Source organism: Callithrix jacchus, chromosome 6 (assembly GCF_049354715.1).
Source record: "Callithrix jacchus isolate 240 chromosome 6, calJac240_pri, whole genome shotgun sequence".
Lineage (NCBI taxonomy): Eukaryota > Metazoa > Chordata > Mammalia > Primates > Cebidae > Callithrix > Callithrix jacchus.
Genome location: NC_133507.1, coordinates 108113303 through 108136109, shown reverse-complemented (window position 1 = coordinate 108136109; position 22807 = coordinate 108113303). Strand labels below are relative to the sequence as shown.

The 22807-nt window shown below is 33.6% G+C and overlaps 1 long non-coding RNA gene across 1 annotated transcript in view; it reads left to right on the top strand.

Annotated features, from left to right (window-relative positions):
- Window positions 1-10122: 10122 nt before the first annotated feature.
- LOC118154795 (uncharacterized) overlaps window positions 10123-22807 on the top strand; it is a 37996-nt gene continuing 25311 nt past the window's right edge. The window contains exon 1 of the long non-coding RNA XR_004745059.3: window positions 10123-10290. This is a non-coding gene — a long non-coding RNA (uncharacterized LOC118154795). The remainder of the gene's footprint in view (window positions 10291-22807) is intronic.

Here is a 22807-nt window from a genome sequence, read left to right as displayed (position 1 = left end):
CTATCAGATTTGAATTCCTTTTATTTATTTTTCTGGTGTCTAATTATTCAGACTGTTCTTCACTGTTAATCCATCCATGGAGACCTTCAGCAGAATCTAGTGACACCTGAACATGGTGTGGATTTCATTCCAGGTGAGCAACTCCTTCTTGAGGCACTACCTTCTTAAAAAAACAAGCATGAAGATTATGGATGCTGTTTGTTTTCTGCCAGCAGTCTGTGTTTAGGCACCAGTTGCATTCCATTATCTAACTATAATAAACACCTTAGAGTCCAAGTAGTTTCACAGTTCCTTGAAAGCTGAAGAAAGCTTGGCTTGAAAGCAAACTTTTACACTGGAAAAGCAGAACTTATCAATTCATTGTTCGTACAACTTTGAGTAAGGTCCTGAGGTATTTCCACGCATTACTCCAAACTATAAAATTAATAATTTTGGATACTCATTTGTTATGTGAGCGTATTATTATTATTACTGGATGATGCTCTTTTCTTGAGGCAAGAACCTGACCACGAACTTCATTCTGTAAGTTCACTTTCAATGTAGTATAAACCCCAGGGGATTTGGAACCTAACCTCCAAGAAAAGAAAACCTTAATATTTCATCTAAAGAAAATCATTTCATGCTATTTTTGCAACTTTGCCAAGTTAGGTGTTAAGAATAACCTAGACCCAATAATATTTAAAAATTATAATGGGACAGTAAAACTTTAAAGACACACACACACACACACACACACACACACACACCTACTCATTTAGATGGATTTATTTACTTAAGTAGATTCAAAATATTTGAGGTCCCTTTTCTTCTGAAGTGGTAATTCCAGCTTATATTAATGCCTACGTTTATGTTCATTTAATCATGGTTTTAAATGAAAAGTGAATTGGATTCTTCTATAGGAAAAACTCTGTGTAATAGATCAGTTTCTACCTACCTTCAATATTATATTTGTTTCTTTCATCTGTCAAACATCTGCTCCAGGGGAACTGCTCATTTCATTGATTTATGAAAAACACCATGCACATTCTACCTTAAGACCGTGTCATTCCTTAACCTGCAAGCTCTTCCCTCATCTTAAGATCTGACTAAACCTTAACCTCTCTTTCCAATGCAGTTTATATTGTAGCTCCTTTTTACAGCATTCCCTGGGTATATGGTATGGAGGACGCTCATTTTTGAATACCTATTCATCCACTCTTTTAACATTTATGAAATACTGCATTTCTTTACTTATTCTGTAATACAACTGTTGTTTCTTTCTCACAATTGGGTTAAAATATTATTAAAGGAACACATTTCATGAATGTTACTTCAATGCAGAATCTGTTAAAAACACAAAAAATTTATATATGTATATATTACATATATATGTATACAGCTATTGAATTTCCTATTCAAAATGGACAATAAAATAATACTCGATTTTTTTTTAATTTTTTATTGGATTTTAGGTTTTGGGGTACATGAGCAGAGCATGCAAGACAGTTGCGTAGGAACACACATGGCAGTGTGCTTTTCTTTCCTTCTCCCCTTCACCCACATTTGGCATTTCTCCCCAGGCTATCCCTCCCCACCTCCCCCTCCCACTGGCCCTCCCCTTTTTCCCCCGATAGACCCCAGTGTTTAGTACTCCCCTTTCTGTGTCCATGTGTTCTCATTTTTCATCACCCACCTATGAGTGAGAATATGCGGTGTTTCATTTTCTGTTCTTGTGTCAGTTTGCTGAGGATGACGTTCTCCAGATTCATCCATGTCCCTACAAACGACACAAACTCATCATTTCTGATACTCGATATTTTCTAAATGTCATTTGTAAAGGTTCCCTTTTCACAGAGCAGAAGAATCCATATAGAAGTTTTGTTACCAGGGAAAGATGATTAGGAAGAGGTTCTATCCAGACTTGTCAACTGATCATGATACTTCTACACAGACTTGACTGAGAATTCCTATGTTCCTAAGCAAAATTTGGTCTACTTAATGGTGAATTCAATTGATCAAAATGTATTACATGAAGCTCCCTAGAGATAGATAAAATCCAACAGTTAGATAAAAACTGAATTTCATTGACTTTTCTAATAGGAAACAACTAAAGCTACCCATGAGCACATTTATCACAGACAAACTTAATATCATCTTTTAGAGGCATTCTTTATTGAATCTTAATCTGATGGTTCTTATGAGGTAATGTGAGGAGCTTGGTAAAACGCAGTTTACAGCCCCTTTTTTCAGGTGTGATATAAGAGCAATCTCCCAAAATGTCAGAGGTGGATAACTTAACGTTGACTTCGGCTCATAATTCTTCCACAATAAGGAATTCTGATTGACCTCTTTCAACTCAATGTCTTTCATAAATACGAAATCTAATCTGAGACTCAAATGCAATGCAGGAAGTAGAAGACACCCGGGAATGGGTTATGAAATTCTTAACCAAAAAATGTTTAAAGCAGCAGAAAAGAACATACAGATCATAATCTGGATTGATTTTAAGGGTGAGAGGTAGCACAATTTCATCAAGTCATAAGATTTCACATCTGGCAGGTTCTTATTTGTGCATATGGAGCAGAAAAGTTAATTTTTATTATCAGTTTTTTCTCTTAAATTCTTAGTGACTTGAATGTGAAAGGACTGGCAGCTTTTTAGGAAAAATTGTTTCACCACATTATTTATTACTGCAGGATCGTTTTATAAGGCATTTTTAGTACTTGATTAATTTGTTAATGGGACAAGTCAACTTAGCTTATAACTTCATATTAATATTTCCTAAATGGGCCCGATTATGCAAGCAATAAAATTTTGAGACAAATCAAAGCTGCTGGCTGTATTCTTTCTCATTTAATTCCAATGAAAGTGGCAAAAGGATCCCCAACATAGTTACACAAAAAGGGTAAAGTCTGAGGTATTAGACATGATTAAATCATACTTATTTCATTAATAATTAAAACTTAATAATATACCCCAAGAAATTTGAGATTCACCAATTTGAATAAAATCATAGAAAAAACCAAAGAGGGTATTTTCCCCCTCTGGTGGGGAATTTTACATTTTTCTCATGTTTGTGGCCATCATGTCCCTGGTGGGACAGTAGTCTTGTTTTTGAGCAGCAACAGTTTGGACCCTAGTTTTCTCACGCAAACAAGAAAAGAACAGATCTTGCAAAATATTGTGTATGTCTCCACTAACCTGTCTGAGGTAGATTCAGTCATGATGGACTGAACATTACAATAACAGAAGGTTAAAATAGTAGGGGTTTATTGTATTATATATTCAAAAGAACTGAAATCCAGACTAGAACAGATATTTGTACACCCATATTCATATCAGCATTATTCACAACAGCCAAAGGTTGCCAAATTTCATCAAGAGATGATTGGATAAAGAAATGTGATACATATTTATAATAAAATATTATTCAGCCCCAAAACAAAATTCTGATACATTCTGCGACATGAATCAAACTTCAAAACATTATGATAAGTGAAATAAGCCAAACACAAAAGAGAAAATATTGTATGCATCCATTTACGTGAGGAATCTAGAATAGGCAACCATACAGAGATAAAACTATAATATGATTTACATGGGACATGGGAATAAAAAAATGGAAGAGCATCTATTTGGGATGATACAAATTCTAGAAATTGGCCAGGCATTGTGGCTGATGCCTGTGATACCAACACTTAGGGAAGCCACGGCAGGAGGATCACCTGAGGCCAAGAGTTCAAGACCAGACTGACTTCACGTGGTGAAACCCTGTCTCTATTAAAAAGAAAAAGAAGAAAAACAGCCCAGCATGGTGGCAGGCACCCATATTCCCAGCTACTGGGAATGCTGAGGTAGGAGAATCACTTTAACCTGGGACGTGGAGATTGCAGTGAGCCGAGATTGTGCCATTGCATTCCAGCCTAGAGCAAACTCCATTTACAAAACAAAACAAAAAAATTCTAGAAATACATAGTGGTAATAATTGCAGAATATTGTGAAAGTACTTAATGACACTGAATTGGACACTTAAAATGGTAATTTTATGTTATGTTTATTTTACTACAATAAAAATGCAAAACAGTCAACGTGTTATTTTGTAAGTAAGCATTTGTAATAAGATCCCAATAACTAAGATTCCAAAATATTGTTTTATTAAACATTCATATACATGCTTCAAGCATGTCAAATAATCTTCCAAGTGCTTTAGGAATTTTAATTCATTTAATCATTATAACTTCTATAAGAAATAGGTATTATTATCATCCCAGTTTTCCAGATGAATGAATTGTGGCACAGAGTCTTTAGGTTATTTGTCTAAGGTCATACATCTACAGAACACTATATCGAGGATTCGAACCCCTGCTATGCAGCTCTACAACGTGTACTCTTCATCACTGTGCTACCTTGGTTACCTGATTATAAGATCAGAGAACAAACAGATCCTTCATTTTAGAAAGCCACTTTTAGCATACAGTTGGGAAATATAATTCTCATTTTCGTGATACTCCAAATGATACATTTACTATTTATCTTGTTTACAAACTCAATTTGTGCAAAATTCAGATGTTTCCTAGATTAACATATTTTCTAGTAATAGTTTTATGTAATTTTAGAAATCATTTAATACCTTGTATTTAACTACTAAATAGTTGTTTTGGTTACTTGTTTCATCATTTTTTGTAACCTAGAATTTTAAATATCATTTATTCTATTAAGCCATTCATGAGTGTGTAACATATGTAAATAATTATGATATATAAGAAGAGCCACATATGTATCTACTCTCAAGCTTATCTACCAAAAATGCAGGCATATGAAAATGTGCTTATAAAATAGTTGTGGAAGAGATAGAATATAAGCAAAGGGATGCCTTAAAACAATATGCCATAATAGAGAGCTATAATGTTTGTATTTGCTGGAGTACACTGTGATTCTTCTATCATAAAGGCACATACACATGTGTTTATTGTGGCACTGTTTACAATAGCAAAGATTTGGAACCAATCCAAATGCTCATCAATGATAGACTGGATAAGGAAATATGGCACATATACATCATGGAATACTATGCAGCCGTAAAAAAGGATGAGTTCATGTCCATTGCAGGGACATGGATGAATCTGGAACTATCATTCTTAGCAAACTGACACAAGAGTAGAAAACCAAACACCACATGTTCTCATTCACAAGCAGGTATTGAATAGTGAGAACACATGGACCCAGGGAGGGGACCATTACACACTGGGGTCTGTTGAAGTGTGGCGGGCTAGGGAAGGGATAGCAGCAGGCAGGGACATTGGGGAGGGATAACATTAGGAGAAAAACCTAATGTAGGTGATAGGGGATGGAGGCATACATACACTGTGTCCTGTGTATACCTGTGTAACAATTCTTCAGTATCTGCGCATGTACCTCAGAACTTAAAGTAAAATTTTTAAAAAATTGAAATTAGAAAACACCTTCAGACAAACAAAACTAAAATACAGCATACCATAATTAATAAGATGCTGCCAAAGCAGTACTGACTGAGAGGGAAATGAATAATAATAAATGTCTATGTTAAAAAGGAAAAAAAAAATCTCAAAAATCTAGCTTTATACCTCAAGTAACTAGAAAAATAAGACAAACTAAACTGAAAATTAACAGAGAAAAAAGTAGTAAAAATACAGTAGAAATAACCAAAATAGATAATAAAAAGAACACACACACACATACACACACACACACACACACCCAAATGCAACTAAAATTTGGTTTTGAAAAGATCACTAAAATTGGAAAGCCATTAACTACAGTAAGAAAATAAGACAGAAGACTCAAAAAAGAAGAAGAAAAAATAACAGAGGAGACACTAAGCTGAAACCATAGAAATACAAAGGATCATATGGGACTATTATGAATAAAGACATGTCAAAAAATATAAGATAATCTAGAAAAAATGAAGAAATTCCTAGAAACATACAACCTATGAAGACAGCCATGAAGAAAAAGCCAGCCTAAACAGACCAACAATAAAGAGATTAAATAAAAAACCTCCAAATAAAAGAAAGCCCAAGTTCAGATGGTTTCACTGCTGAATTAGCCCCAATATTTAAAAAGAAATGCAAATAATATTTTTCAAACTCTTCCAAAAACCTGAAGAGGAGGGAATGTCTCCAAATCATGAAATCACCATTGCTCTGATACCTAAACCAGACAAATATAAAAGAAAACTGCCAGCCAGTATCTCTGGTGACTATAGATACAAAAATATTCCAAAGAATACTAGCTAATGGAATTTAATGACACACAAAAATAATCTTACAGTATGACCAAGTGAGTTTTATTCCTAGAATTCAAAGATGGTTCAACATAGCAAACACTCTTTATATGATGCTTGTTATTATCTATTAGAATCTCATTGACTACAAATCAACACAACCTACTCTTAGGTTAATCACAAGACTCTCCTTTCCATACTTCTAATCTCTCTTAAAATGTGGATGGGCCAGGGTCTAGGATGTGGGACATTTATTGGAAAAGAAATTGGATTAAGATTCTATTATCCCATGACATCTATTTGATTTACAGTGGCCATTCTGGAGACCAGTTCTTTATTTTTTTTCTTAGCATCCTTCACTGTTCATTTGGCTAAAAAATATAAAAAAGAGGTTGTAAAATGGTTATTTCCCCACTCTTGTTTACAAAATATTTTAGAACAAATGTGGGAACCAGAGTAGAGTAAAGAAAATAAACAGGTATACAGTTAGAAGTTATACTTAAGGCTCTATGCCTTAAGGAAAACCCATTTCTTAATACCTTTCTACTTATCATTTGAGTATTACTATGGGCTGCTTTAAGAATAATGACAACCTCAAACAGAATTAAGTTAAACATAATGGGCATGCACTACTTTTTTAAGCAGTGATCTCACTTCAGGTGGATATATGTCCAAAGAGATATATGACTGTCATCAATTATCTACCTCTCTTCCTGTAAGGAGAAAAGAAGCTATTAGAGTGAGAATATAAAAGTGTTTACTTTTACACTAAGCTATCATCCCTTGATAATTATCTGGAAGTCCCACCCATTGTAACAACAAAGACATGTAATGATTTGTATTTGTAAAATGCAAAGAAACTAAGTGATCAAATGTAAAATGTTATATAACTTTTTCAACATATAACACAGCTCATAGAACACAGTAGGTACATAATTTTATTTCAATTTGACATAGAAAGTAAAATAAGATATATATATATATATATATGGAGAGAGAGAGAGAAAGAGAGGGAGAGAGAGAGAGACTGGTGTATTTATGTGACTTTTATTAGAAGCAGAAGCAGAAGCTTTTCTATTTTAAGTAGTGAAGAATTAAGTATATTTATTGCAAACACCGAGACAAAAATATGACAAAGAGCTTTTATTCTTTAAAGGGGCTATAGGTATTGGGCAGTGTACATCCCAGATAAGCTCTAGCTGGCTCAATGATGTAAACTTTCCAGGAGCATGGACTAGGAAGAGTGTCAGTTTTTCTGATGCCCAGTGCTCTTGGGTTTGATTATAATGGAGACATAATGGGACTAACTGGTGTGAAGGTTGCATAAGGAAAACTCTAAAATACAAACCTGCTTATGTGCTCTTCTGCCTCAACTTTAGCATTATTGTAAGAGTTTTCAGACCTCTCTTCCTATTTTAACCTACAGCCTGTGTGTATTTGAGCCATCAAAGCAATTGACTGGAGTTATGTAGTGGAAAGGTTTCAAATGAGAGTTTCACTCACATTTAAGAAGTCATATTGCTGTAGCTTTCTCTGCTTAGCCTTGGGAAAAGAAAAAAAGTCATATATCAACATCTAAGTGCTGCAAAAATCACGCCATGCACTTTCTCCTTTAACTGCTTCATAAAACTGAATTTCTGTCTATAGAACAGAAGCTAAATATGAACTCATTCTGTAAGGGCAGAAAGACTAATTTTCTTTTTAGTGTTCCATATGGCTAAATTTCACATAAAAATCCTCATGTGACTAGGAAGGACTAAGGCAATTTCTTATGGTGCACCACCAAATACAAGGAAAATTTCTAGAAAAATAAGAAAATACATGAGTCAGATCAAGGTGTTAAGTTGCTCAGTCTCTTAACAATAGTAAATGCCTAATATGTGCTAAGAAATTTAAGACGCAGAAAGCAAAAGGCCAAATCTAAGACAGTGCACCAAATTATTAAGTGAATAACACCAATATGAGAAAAGAATGGTATAAGCAAGGATGGGATAATATGCTATAAATATCACTAACTTTGATAATTTCATCCAGTGAAAATGTATAGTTCAACCTCAGTTATATCTTTTGAAAATAGTATATATCCAAACCAAAATAGCTCCCTCTCAGTCATTTAACTGCTATCTCTAGTCACTTCTTTTTCATGTCAGGAACTATTACTAGTCATATATGAGGGACCAATAAGTGCTACTACTTCTTTAGCACTTTCTATCATTTAAAAATTAGTATTACATGAATTATTTCTCTAAAATCATGACTTACCCTAGGTTCTCTGATCTGTGTGTAACAAGCCTGGGTCAAAACCAAAATTATTTATGGGTTATAAAAACAACGAGACTTGAGAGATGGGTATCAGCTCTGGGTTTTACTATGAATATGGTGGTGGCTTGTATCAAGTTTTAGCAATTTTTCTCCCCAAGGTAAGGCTCACTTGCATAGTTAGAAGATATAGGTGCATTTTTGCATTTTCAGGGTGTTATTGAACCAATCTGTAGAAGCAATTCTCTGCAAAATCAAGTTGGTCTCTCAAATGGTTCTCCTTGACTTGTACTACGAAACTCTCTTCTAGCTTATTTTGAATGTTAGGGGATTCACACAAAACATTTTATTCCAATTCTTCAGAAAGCCAGAAACATATTATTCATTGCTTCATTAACAGTCTTCCATAGAAAGACCAAAAGAAGAAAAAAAAATCCATCATATTTAAATGCCAAGAAAATATCTGTTTCCTTGAGAAGCTTTCATGATTTTCCTTTGGACATTATGAATTCTGTAACTCATTGCTTCCATTTGTGCTTTGGCTTTCCAAATATCAGAGTTAAATTTATGATTTGGTTTAAAAACTGTGAATTTCTCTATAGCCTGGATATTATTGTTTTAGAGTTCTAATCCCACTTTCGAAATGGATTTGATATTCTTTTGTATCATTACATCCCAATCTTCTATTCTTTTTTGCTTCATGTTAGGTTACCCAAATCTAACAACGTATATGAAAAATACAAAATAAGTAATAAGAGATTCAATTATTTAGAATTGTAATTATCATTTGCTATGATAAAGCAAGCATACTATAAGGATTTGAACTTTTTACAGGGACTTTGCCTATCGAATGTAATTTAGAGTTTATGAATCTAGATTTTTAATGGAGACAGGTTCATGAATTAAAAGCTCAGTTCTGCTTAGTTACTACTATTTTGAAGGTGAATTTGATTTTTAGAATCTGATTCAATGGCCCAATTATATTGTCCTTCTATTTTTATCTCACTGAACTATTTTCATGCTTGTTGGATTAAATATCTATAAAAAATGCTTGGCAAAATAAAAAAATGCATGTATAATAAATTGAACACAATAAGTTCTCTACTTCATTCCTGCCTTGAAATGAAAGCAATATAGCACAATCATTGTAAAAAGTGACAGGGCAGACAGAGGCTTATTAAAAATATATTATCTTTACAGCTTTACATGCATTAAATATGTCAACGCTTTTCCAATTCTTTTACTTTTTCAGCCTAAAACAGAAGGGGATTCAACAGGGGAACATCTCTTGTGCCAGGGCTCGGCTGAGTTATCGCATTTCCTAATCCAAAAAACCAGATTTCATTATTTTATGCAAAGATAAATCTTGTTAAATGTCTGTGTTATATTTTTCTCTGAAAATAAGAAGCCGACTTCTTTCTAATACCACTTGGCAATCATTAAAACATATAAATTTAAAAAATTATTGTCTGTAAACTCTTGCTAAGTTTGTTCAGAAGCAAAACATCAGCCTCACCATGAAAAAATGAGTATGAGATCACAAACCAAAGTTCCAGAACCAAGGTGGAATGTGACATTCATGCGGGAAAATGAAAAGACATTCTATAGGCTCTGAACTGTTCACTCTACTTGGGCTGGTCTTCATAAGGCTGCCCTCCACTGACTGAACAAAATTCTCTAACAGGGAAAACATGCCTCTGGCTACTATACTCCTCCCAGCCACTGTGATATTAAGTCTATATCAAGCCCTCTTCCCACAACCATATCACCCCTCAGATCTTATTATTTGTGTAAGTATGTAAGAGCTTGGCACTACTTTCACAAGGAATTTGAGTTTTAATAAGAACGATAAAATATTAATAGAGTGATATTCAAGAATGCATTGTGGAAAATTGCCATTGTGGAAAAAGGAGTAGCAGACCCAAAATCATGCCACATAGAGAATCACCTAATATTGATGCTATCATCCTAGACCAGAAATCCGGGACTATGAGGAGAGATGACCTTTGCTAATGAAGATGTAATAATGTGCTCTTTACACTGGTATTTTCTATGCATTGCAGTGAAAATTTTGTAACAATGTAAATGCTTAATGGGTTAAACTAAGTATTCTGTACAACTACCAGGTAGCCATTCAAAGGAATATAGTAGAAAAATGTTTATTGGGAAAAATGTTCAAGATAAATTATTGACTAAAACAGAGGGCAAATATACAAACAGCTATTTTCCAAATTTTCTAAAAGTAGCAAGGTAATAACCTCATGTGGGGGAAAATACTCAAAAACCTTTATTCTATTTTCTTTTCCTAAAATAGAAAAAGACAATTTACTTTTTAAATAAGGCTTCTGAATGAAAAAGAAAAATTCTGCTTTTCTTAGTTTTCACTTAAATTTGAAAAATATTCTAATTTAGAGACCTAATTAGATACCTAATTTTGTTGATGAATTTCTTATCCCTTTTCTAATTGAAATTTGAGAGGTGTGGGTCTCACCTGAATACCTCAGGTCTATAGCAGTGATTTTAACCAATAAAAGCAATAATACACTTCAAGTAGCAGTGATCATCAATCTCTATCAAAGAGTTTTACATCAATAAACCACATACTGATTTAAGAATATCAATTAGGACTCTTACAGTTTAGCAAGAAGTTGAAAAGCTGCCATCTTGTTTCGGAAACCGTCAGGGTGATTGAGCCACTGATATAAGAAAGGCCCCTTATATGAGGAGGGAAAACAATTGCAGGGAAAGGGGAAATTTCTCATAGCCCTGGATCCTAAAGAGTAAATGTGACTTCACAGCTCATCAGCACATGGATTCTTCTCACTAAACTAATCTTGGTCAGGCAAATATTGCCTCAAGATGACACAATATCACTGCAGATAAGCCCATTTTTTTTTTATTTTTATTATTTATTTATTTATTTATTTATTTTAAGAAAGAAAGAGAAGGAGAAAAGGGGGAGAGAGAACAGGAGTCTTGCTCTATTGCCCAGGCTGGAGTGCAATCTAAAAGTAGGTATTGAAAATCTCTTTTATGCTGATAATTGTGCTTAACAGTGGAGGCAGGAAGGAAAAAGGAAAGAAAATAACAAGCAGCCAACCAATATTTCATTTAAATCTGTGAAATGCTGAAGAGTGATTTGCTTACATTTATTTGGTCACTTTCAAAATAGGTGTAATGTGATACTAAAAAAAATGTATGTTCTGTGGACCTGGGGTGAAGAATTCTATAAATATTCACTGAATTTACTTGTTCCAGGTCTGAGTTCACATCAGAAATGTCCCTGTTAATTTTCTATCTTGTTGATCTGTAGAATATTAACAATGTGGCGTCAAAGTCTCCCTCTATTATTGGGTGAGAGTCCAAGTCTCTTTATAAGTCATTGAAAACTTGTCTTATGTATCTGGGTGCCCCTATATTGGGTGCATATATATTTATGATCATTGACTCCTATTGTTGCATTGATCCTTTTATCATTATGTAATGTCCTTTTTTGTTTCTTTTAGTCTTTGTTACTATTGTAGTCTATTTTGTCAGAGACTAGATTTACAACTCCTGTTTTGTTTTGTTTTTCTTTTTCTCTTTTCTCTCTTTACTGTTTAAAAAAGCCCATTTTTTAACAGTACATTAGAGGATAATGGTAATGTCACATTTCAATCATCACACATGTTCTTGTTTTGTTCACATGGTGAGGTTTCTGCCAAAATAAGCTAGGGAGGAAAAAGAAAATTATCTTTTATTGGCCCTTGAATATGAGCTCCACCATAAGAATGGAGCAGGAAGTTCCCTTTGGGCCAATAGTCTTGTCTGTTTTGCTGACAATCAACTGTGTGCCATGATTTTTCCTTATGGTATTTTATTTTATCTCTGTAGTAACCCTATAAGATGGACACTATTTATTTTACAGATATGGGAGTTGAGGTTAAAAGGGATTCTCTGATTTCCTAAAAAAAGGTAGAGCCTAGATGTGAAATTTGTATCGATCACAGTGTGGTGAGGTTAAAGGGAACATTTTCTGAGACTATAAGGTATTGGTAATATCTTCAGAGGATTTCTACAATTTTCATATTTGGAGACTAAATTTATTTTCAATTAACATACAGTAATATCAACATTTTTTAATATGATATTTATAATAGAAAGCCTACTGTCGCTCTTTTCCCACCAGTTTTACCTGTGACATCTCTAATATACCCATGGGCCACTTCCAATCTGTTTATTCATAGTACCATGGATTACCTAAGACTGAATTGCTTTCATTCTCTTGTGAAATTCCATAGAATATTTGTTTATTCATGTATTTATTAGCTAATATCTTTCAAAATGTGTTTTCTTAGTTTAGTTCACTCTTACATGGCCTCTTTATCTTACTTAATTTTAATCTGCATTTTACTTGACTTAAATATGTTAACGATATCAACCGTTATGAATTGTTTTAAAAGATCATCTCATGTAATAATCACAAAACCGCTGTGATGAAATAGAGATTAAATGCTAATGATATTGTTTGTACATTTATTCACCCCAAATTTCATGCTGAAATTTGATCCCTATTATTGGATATGGGGCCTGGTGGAAGGTATTTGGGTAGGAGGTGGGCAGATCCGTTTTGAGTGGCTTGATGCCTTCCTCAAGGTTATGGGTGGAATATTGCATTATTAGTTATCTTGTGCTGTGGTTGTTAAAAAGAACCTAGCCCTTCCTCCACTCTCACTTGTTCCCTTGCTCTAGCTTTCTCAGGCCTACTTCACTCCACCTTCCACCGTGCTTGCAAGCTTCCTGCAAGCTGCTGCTATAGTGCTTGTACAACATGAGAGACCATGAGCAAAATAAACTTTTGTTAAGGGAATTGCTATAAAAAGCTATACTTGCATATCTCTTTACAACAAGACCAAACAGACTAATCTAGGTAGTATATTGTGGTGGAGGAAAAATATTTTCTAAATTAAATCTGAAGAGTAATTGCAAAATTACAAAATTAGAAGTTTGGAAATGCTCTTCGAAGTGACTAAGTGGCATATTTTTCTTACTGCACTCTGCGGCAGCTGCCAGTGATGCATGGTGCTATGCATTTGGGGACAATCAAAGAGCAGTAAGAAGTCACGGTTCCCTACTTCCTAGTTTATTAAAACACTTTTCCTCTGTCTGTTTTATATTGTATATATGAATAATTTCATTTAATAAAAGTAATCTAGGCTATGAAATTTTGGAAATGGACAACCAAATCTCCTAGTGAAATATAACATAAACGTCTTTAGTATTTCAACTGATGTTTGCATTTCAATTCTTCCAATAATTAGCTGAAGTCCATTTTTCTCATCTATTAAATGACAATAATTACTTTTAGTAGATTTTTAAAATAGATGTAAGAATGCATGGAAATTCATAGGTACGTGAACAACCTAAAACCCAACAACAAGTTGTTCAAATTACTGTCTGATTACCTTTATCCTACCAGAACATCCCATCAAGTAACATTACAGATATTTCAGCACACACAGAGAAAGAGAACCCATTGTCTATAGGAAAGAAATCCACTTCTCCCTTTGAATAGTGCTGACTGGAAGCAACACTAATTACATAACAATAAAAATTGTAATAGAAATACAAGTATACATTATTGCTTCTATTACAGCTAAAATTGAAGTAGTTTCTCAAACTTCTTTTTCAGTTCTTGCTCGGCATTTTTCCTTATTGTTGGTCTCTTTGCAAAGCATTATGTGATCCTGTGACGCCTTTGATAACCTGCCACTTGAAGGCAGAAGGTACTTGTAGTTAGTAGCACATTCACTAGATTTCAATTTTGCCTTCGAACATTTTTTTTCAAACATTGTTTGTCCTGCATTTTGTGAAGAGAATGTAGAAGAGTCTTCTCACAGCATTCTTCCAACATTCACATGTTGTATGCATGTGACTAAGTGGGTCTCCATGGCAGCAAAAGTAAGCAACCTCATCCAGTCTCAGAGGTTCAGTATCAAATTGGTAGAAACATGGCATCTCCTCCCACGTATTTCTCACTCATGTACCGTCGGCCTATCTTCATTGGAAAATAGCAAGTTGAAAAATAATACATGACATATGCTGCGTTTTTAAAAAGATATTTTCTGAATCCCAAATAATAGAAGCTAATTGTAAAGACTTTAAAATTGTTAAAGTGGAGATATAAGAATACAGCATAGAAACATTAAAAAAAATTTAAAAATTGTCCATAATCACATAACCCAGGTATAAACCTGGTCAACATTAAGATGGGTTTTTTAGGCTTGCAGTGTTGTTATCGGTCTCATTGTACTGTTTTTGAAGTGATGATGTAGAAGTTTATATAAGATTTATACAGTCATGTATGTACCTGTGCAACAATCCTGCATGTTCTTCACAGGTACCCCCAAACCTAAAATGCAATAAAATGTATATATATATATAATATTTTCCCAATCATTTTCTATATAATTAAAGATACTAACATATAAAAGACTGGATATAAACATACACAAAAATCAGCTTTGCAAATTTTAAAATTGTTTAATTTCCTTTTAAATTTATATATTTATTTTAATGCATTGATCAAGTTTTAAGTTCTGAAAAATTCTAGCTAATTGATGAAATGCACACACATTCTATCTACAAACTGACAACATAATAAAAAGAATTTGTATTGCATCAGATAACCTAACAAAGTTAAAACTAAGAAATTTTTAAGTTTCCATGGATTATAGGAATCTTATTTTAAAGATATTCCTGTTTTTTCAGCCCTAGAGAGATAAATGTACAGATTGACATCTAGAATATGAGGAAGGACACTAACATTAGGTACTGGGACTTCTCATCTTTCAATTATTCTGTTTTTCTTTATAAGTTTTATACTTTGCAAACAAATTTCTCCTTTCTGAATCTTTCAAAACTCTGAGAGAGACATTAAATCATATTAACTTCATTTATAGTATGAATAATAATTCATACAAATCACAAGAGTTAATTCTCACACATGACAAGGAGTGCACATATCTCTTTGGCACACTTACTTCCTGTCTTTTTGATATATACCCAGTAGTGAGATTGCTGGATAATGTGGTATTTTGATTTTTCATCTTTTGAGGATCCTTTCTATTGTTTTTCATAATGGCTCTACTAATTTACATTGCCACCAATGGTGCATAGAGCTACCTTTTCTCCTTTTCCTCACCAGTATTTGATACTTTTTGTCTATTTAATAATAACTATTTTAACTAGGGTGAAGTGATATCTCAATGTGGTTCTGCTCTGAAATTTTTTGATGATTAGTGATGTTGGGCATTTTTTTAAATTACACTTTATCTGTTGGGGTACGTGTGCAGATCTTGTAGGACTGTTACATAGGTATACACATGCTATGGTGGTTTGCTGCCTCCATCCCCCTATCACCTACGTTAGGTATTTCTCCTAGTGTTATCCCGCCCCAATCTCCCCAACCCCTGCTATCCCTCCCCTAATCCCCCACCCACCAACAGATCTCAGTGTGTGATGATCACCTCCCTTTGTCTGTGTGTTTTCATTGTTCAACAGCCACTTATGAGTGAGAACATATGGTGTTTGGTTTTCTGTTCTTGTGTCAGCTTGCTAAGAATGATGGTTTCCAGATTCATCCATGTCCCTGCAAAGGACATGAACTCATCCTTTTTTATGGCTGCATTGGATTCCATGGTGCAGAATACTATGTGCCACATTTTCTTTATCCAGTCTATCCTTGATGGGCATTGGGGTTGGTTCCAAGTCTTTGCTATTGTAAACAGTGCCAGAATAAACATATGTATGCATGTGTCTTTATAATAGAACAATTTATAATCCTTTGGGTATATACCCAGTAATTGGATTGCTGAGTCAAATGGTATTTCTATTTCTTTTTTTTTTTATTTTTATTTTTTATTGCATTTTAGGTTTGGGGGTACATGTGCAGAACATGCAAGACAGTTGCATAGGTACACACATGGCAGTGTGTTTTGCTTCCTTTCTCCCCTTCACCCACATTTGGCATTTCTCCCCAGGCTATCCCTCCCCATCTCCCCCTCCCACTGGCCCTCCCCATTTCCCCCCAATAGACCCCAGTGTTTAGTACTCTTCTCTCTGTGTCCATGCCTTCTCATTTTTCATCACCCACCTATGAGTGAGAATATGCGGTGTTTCGTTTTCTGTTCTTGTGTCAGTTTGCTGAGGATGATGTTCTCCAGATTCATCCATGTCCCTACAAAGGTATTTCTATTTCTATGTCCTTGAGGAATTGCTGCACTGTCTTCCACAGTGGTTGCACTAATTTACACTCCCACCAACAGTATAAAAGGGTTTCTATTTCTCCACATCCTCTCCAGCATCTGTTGTCTCCTGATTTTTTTTAAAGACCATCATTCTGACTGGTGTGAGATGGTATCTCAATGTAGTTTTGATTTGCATTCTCTAATGACCAACGATGATGAGCATTTTTTCATATGTTTGTTGGCCACATAAATGTCTTCTTTTAAAAATGTCTGTTTATATCCTTCACCAACCTTTCGATGGGGTTGTTTGCTTTTTTCTTGTATATTTGTTTCAGTTCTTTGTAGATTGTTGGTATTAGCCCTTTGTCAGATGGGTAGATTGCAAAAATTTTTTCCCCATTCTGTTGGTTGCTGATTCACTCAAATGATTGTTTCTTTTGCTGTGCAGAAGTTCTTAAGTATAACTAGATCCCGTTTGTCCACTTTGGCTTTTGTTGCCATTGCTTTTGGTGTTTTATTTATAAAGTCCTAGCCTATGCCTATGTCCTGAATAGTATTGCCTATGTTTTCTTCTAGGGCTTTTATGGTGTTAGGTCTTATGTTTAAATCTTTCATCCATCTGGAGTTAATTTTTGTATAAGGTGCAAGGAAAGGGTTCAGTTTCAGCTTTCTGCACATGGCTAGCCAATTTTCAATGTTGGGTATTTTAAAAATATATCTATTGGCCATTTTTATCCCTTTTAAAAAAAATTCAGATTATTTGCCCATTTTTCAATTGGATTTGTTTGCTATTTAATTGAGTTCATCATATTTTCTGGATATTATTCCTTCTGTTGGGTGTATAGTTCGCAAATAGTTCATCCCAGTTTGTAGCTCATCTCTTCACTCTGTTGGTTGTTTCCTTTATCACCCAGAGACTTTTAGGTTTGATGCAATTCCATTTTTCTACATTTGCTTTTGGTGCCTGTGCTTTTGAGATATTAGCCAGAAAATCTTTCCCCAGACCAATGTCCTCAACTGTTTCCCTTGTGTTTTCTGTAATAGCTTCATAGTATTCACTGCTACATTTAAATTGTGAATCCATTTTGAATTGATTTTGGTGTAGGGTGAGAGATTGAGGTCTAATTTCATTCTTATGTTTATGGATACCCTGTTTTCACAGCACATTTATTGAAGAGACTGCTATTTTCCCAATATGCTTTTGGCGTTATTGTCAATAATCAATTGGCTGTAAATGCGTAGCTTCATGGCATATAACATTTTTGAACAAACGCTACTGGGTCTAAAATTGAGACTGTTTCTAACTCATAGTCTGGGACATCCTTTAGTGCTGTCATTGCAGGAGGGAAGTCTTCCAAGAACAAAGAATAGCATGCAAAAGTCAATAATTAAAAAATTCTGCAGACACCACTGGAAAATTATGGTTTATTAGTATAAGGAAGGAGTGGCCCAGTAATGAAAAGATATTATGGACTGAAAGTGTATGTACCCAGGAACACTCCTATGTTGACTCCCCACCCTCAATGTAATGATACTAGGAGGTGGGGTTTCTAAAGGTAATTAGATTTAGATGAGATCCCTTAAGGGTGTAGCCCTCATGATGGAAATAGCATTTTCACAAGAAAAGACACATGACTGTCCCTTCCCTCCCTGAACTGATGCCCTCCACCTTCCCATCTCCACTTCTTATGGTGTGAAGACACAAGAAGACAGCCATCTGGAAACTGGCAAGGAGTCTCTCACCAGACACAGAATATACTGTACCTTGATCTTGGACATCCCAACCTCCAAATCCATGAGAAATAAATATTTGTTATTTAAGCCACCCAGTCTGGGGTATTTATAAGAGTTTGAACTTATCAAGATACCAAATATCATCACTAGTTTAAAAAAAATACCAGATGATTTTTATGTTTTAGTGGTTTAAGAACTAGTCTTTCAAAACATTTTAAAGTTCTTAGGTATGTATGTTATTCTTCTACTTTTTCCATTTATTATTCTCTAATCTTTCCTTTCCTTTGGTTTCTATACCTATGTGATATATTTCTGAAAGGAGAACCCCATCACCTTCCAGACAACTATGATTATAACAATACTTTAAATGTAAAGCACCAAAAGTGACATGGGACTCAGTGGTTTCTTATATGCTAATAGATTAAGTTAAATTAGCAAAAACAGAGATGAAAACAATGTTAAGGCGCCATTACAATAAAATAAATGATGACTAAACTGCAGAGAAGTGGTTATAAATGTAAGTTAAAAAACAAAGGAGGGGACATTGGAATTATCCTTACCTTTGGACAATACAATAAATCATGATTCGATTCTGAGATATTGAGAGATGTTAACTCATTGATTCATGAATACGTGCAATTACTTTGTTATTAACAAAATAGAATGAAATTGCTAAATGGAAAATTCAATCAAGAAAAAAAGTGCAAATTTTAATAATGACAATCTTAATGTTTAATCTTAATTATAACAAGTAGCATGTATTGGGAGTTTACCATGTGTAAAGCATTGTACTAAGCACTTATCTGCCTAGCTCCTTCCCTTCTCGCTATAATCCTAAGAAGTTACTCTCATTATTTTTTCTATTCTGTAGATTATGATGCTAACTACTAGAGAGGTTTGAAAAGTGACCCCAGTACCTTAAATTAGTAAATGTTCTCAGTAATCATGAATATTTTATATTATTGCTATCATATTTCTTTTGCCCAATAAATGCCACATTTTACTTCTTATTAGATGATTTTAAAATAAATGCTCTTAACAAAGAAAAAAATACAATGTTTTCCTTCTGAGTGTAATTGTATATTAGATTGACTTACGTCATTTAGGTATTACATAGTAATGACAACAACATTAATATACTTTATAAAGTAAAAATAGAACATAAAATTGGGCAAGTAGATTTCCTCCAATAGAGATGAAAATTGTGAATTGTAGAATGGGTGCTATAAATTAGAATTTTAGTTCACTACAGTTTATCAGTGTTGGAGACCTGCAAAAAGAGGAATAAGAATCAATGACTCAGCCTCTTGTATTGAAATTACTTGATTAGTGACAGACTACATTACCAATCTTTTTTCTACTCCTTGTGTGATCCTGTTAATTAGAAAAATTCCTCTTGCTCATTGAAAATATGACATAAATTCATTTGTGTTCTGAATATGTTGACCCAGAACAGAAATAATTTTATATTTTAGAAAACATGCACATTTTAGAATTGGGTCTTGTTAATACGATCACAAGTGGTCCTAGGTGAGCCAGCTTCTTTCTGTGTTGTCAATCACCAGCACAAGAAGCAAGAACCACACTCAATTAAATGAGATATAATCCAAGCTTAATGTTATTTGGGGTAAAATTGTTAAAATGTACCTCCTTTTGCCCTAATTGACATGTTGTGTCTCTTCAGACCAACAAGTTTCCATAATTACACAACACAAAAAGGAAAGGAACAGATTCAGTATTTTATTGTGAAATTAATTAAGATATTCTACTTTCTAAACCCTACAGACTTATGTTGTACAGCTGAAATATGTTTTATACACATAAAACACAACATCCTGGCATGTTTAATATTTACTGAGAGACATAAATAAATATCATTTATTTGAAATATCAATTGTTCCATAATACAATAAACCCAAACTATGGATTTATAGACTCTTACAATTGAAATTGTCTGTAAGTCTTCTATGACAATCATTCTTTTCGAGTAGAATTTATTGCCATTATCTATTTCACTCAGAAACTTAGCCCTCAGATGGCCCTTTTTTTAAATAAATTATTTGGTGTTGTCAAATGAACAGTTCCACCATTCAATAAGTATCTGTTGAAACCAGACATAAGACTCAGTACATAAGATAAATTGTGAACAAGATAGGCACAGGATTTTTCTTAATTTGGAATCTCAAATTAAGCAGATGTTACATAAACTAAATTAGCAATCACAGTGCAGAGTAATAAGTTCAGTAAAACGGAAAGTACAGTGGGTTACAAAAAACATGTATGGAGGATATACAACCTGGCCTTAGAAATTTAGAAAAAATTATTTGTGTAGGCAGTGGTTGAGTTGAGACTCAATGGTCAATTAAGGGTTAGCTTGGTGAAGAGGTGAGACAACAGAGTTTCATGCAGAAAGAACTGCATATACAACCTTCTAAAAATGGGGAAGGAGCACGAAAAGTTCAAGAAGAAGAGAAAATCTGAATGTAGCTGGATCTTAGTGTACTAATGGGGGCATAACAAAAATGAGATTATAGAGAAAGAGGATACAAATTATACGGTATATTTAAAAAATATATTTTAGCTTAATCTATATCCTAAAACCATGGGACACATACAAGAAGTTTTATTTGGGGCAATAAAATAAGTTTATTTATATTTTAAGTTAGGTATAAGCAGAAAGCAGAAAACATGATTATGTTATAATCAGTTCAGATATTTAACTTGGATTTCAAATTTCAAACTTGATTCAAAATAATTTGAACCCCTATGCTTCAGTTAATTTTGTGCTACTATAATAGAATACCACTGGCTGAGTAATTTACAATTAACATAAATTGTTTGGTTTACGGTTTGGGAATCCAGAAAGTACAACATCAAGGTGCCAGCTTCTGGCTAACGCCTTCTAGCTGCATCATAACATAGCTGAAGATGTTGTAGGGTGGAAGTGCAAATAGAGCAAAAGAGAATGAGCAAGAGGCAGAGAACACAGTTCCACCATAAGAAACCCACTTCCCAGATAATAGCTTTGTACATTCATGAAGGCTAAACCCTTATGACCCAAGACCTCTCAAAAGTCCCACCTTTTACTGTGGTTACAATGGCAATTAAGTTTTAACATAAGTTTGAAGAAAACAAACATTCATAAAATATTATCTCAGTTCATCTACATGTAACATACTAGGCCATAAAACTAAACTTGGAGTCACAGAGATCTTGATTAAAATTACAGTGTTGACACCAGCTGGGTAACCTGGATAAAGTATAAAATCTCAAATAACTTCCTTACATGTAAAAATAAAATAATGCCTACCTTATAGTTTATAATAGTTTCACATAAAATTAACTGGGATAACATAATGTACATATACATAAGTAGAATAATCACGTGTAGATAAATATATGATAGATAGATAGATAGTTAGATAGATGAGAATAATTCCTTAAGGCTATGAATACATACATAAAGAATAATCCCTTAGGCTATAAACAAGTCATATCTGTTCCACAATCCTCTGGCCCTATTCTCCGTAATGGGAACTTTTCTTTTGGTAGTAAAATACTCTATAATATTTCCAGAAAATTTACTAAAATTTGTAAGTAGACTTTCTTTTACCTTCTAATGTTTTTAAAATAGAAAAAAAAAACCCTTCATCTTAACTATATAAACAACTATGTAAAAGTATCTTTTCTGAAAGCACTTATGTCTGTTAACAAATTTAACCTGATGTCTTGAACAGTACCTGACATGCAATAGTCAAATATTCACTAAGTGCATTTCTTGCGATTCAGATATTTTCTTTAGTAATTACCACCCAATGGATGGTATATAAAGTAAATGTAATCTATAAGTATATGTAGATTATGGTATTGATAAAAAGCATAGAAATATAAAATATGTAAACACGTAAAAATATGTATATATGTGCAGCCTCTGTGATAGTTTCATATATTGGTAAATAAATATGCTTAGCCAAGTAATAGGATAACCACTCTATTTTCCAAGACCAATAACAAAAGGATGAAGCCCACATTTTTGTGAATAGATTATTTGAAATGAGTAATCAGTTGCTCCTAAACACACAAATGTATCACAATTAGATAATAATAAATCAAAAGTAAATTTTACATAAAAATATTTATGTAATCATATTAAATAAAATATTAGCAAATAAAATGTTAAAATGCATTTTAATTGTTTATTTAATAATTCAGTTAATTTGTCACTAGCTTGAAAAAAGATGTAAAATCAAAATCCGAGAAGAAATAGTTTAGGCAGGAAAGTCAGTAACAGAAGTCCTAGGATGACACCTATGCAGCCAATGTAAAATATAATTAACTTATTAAA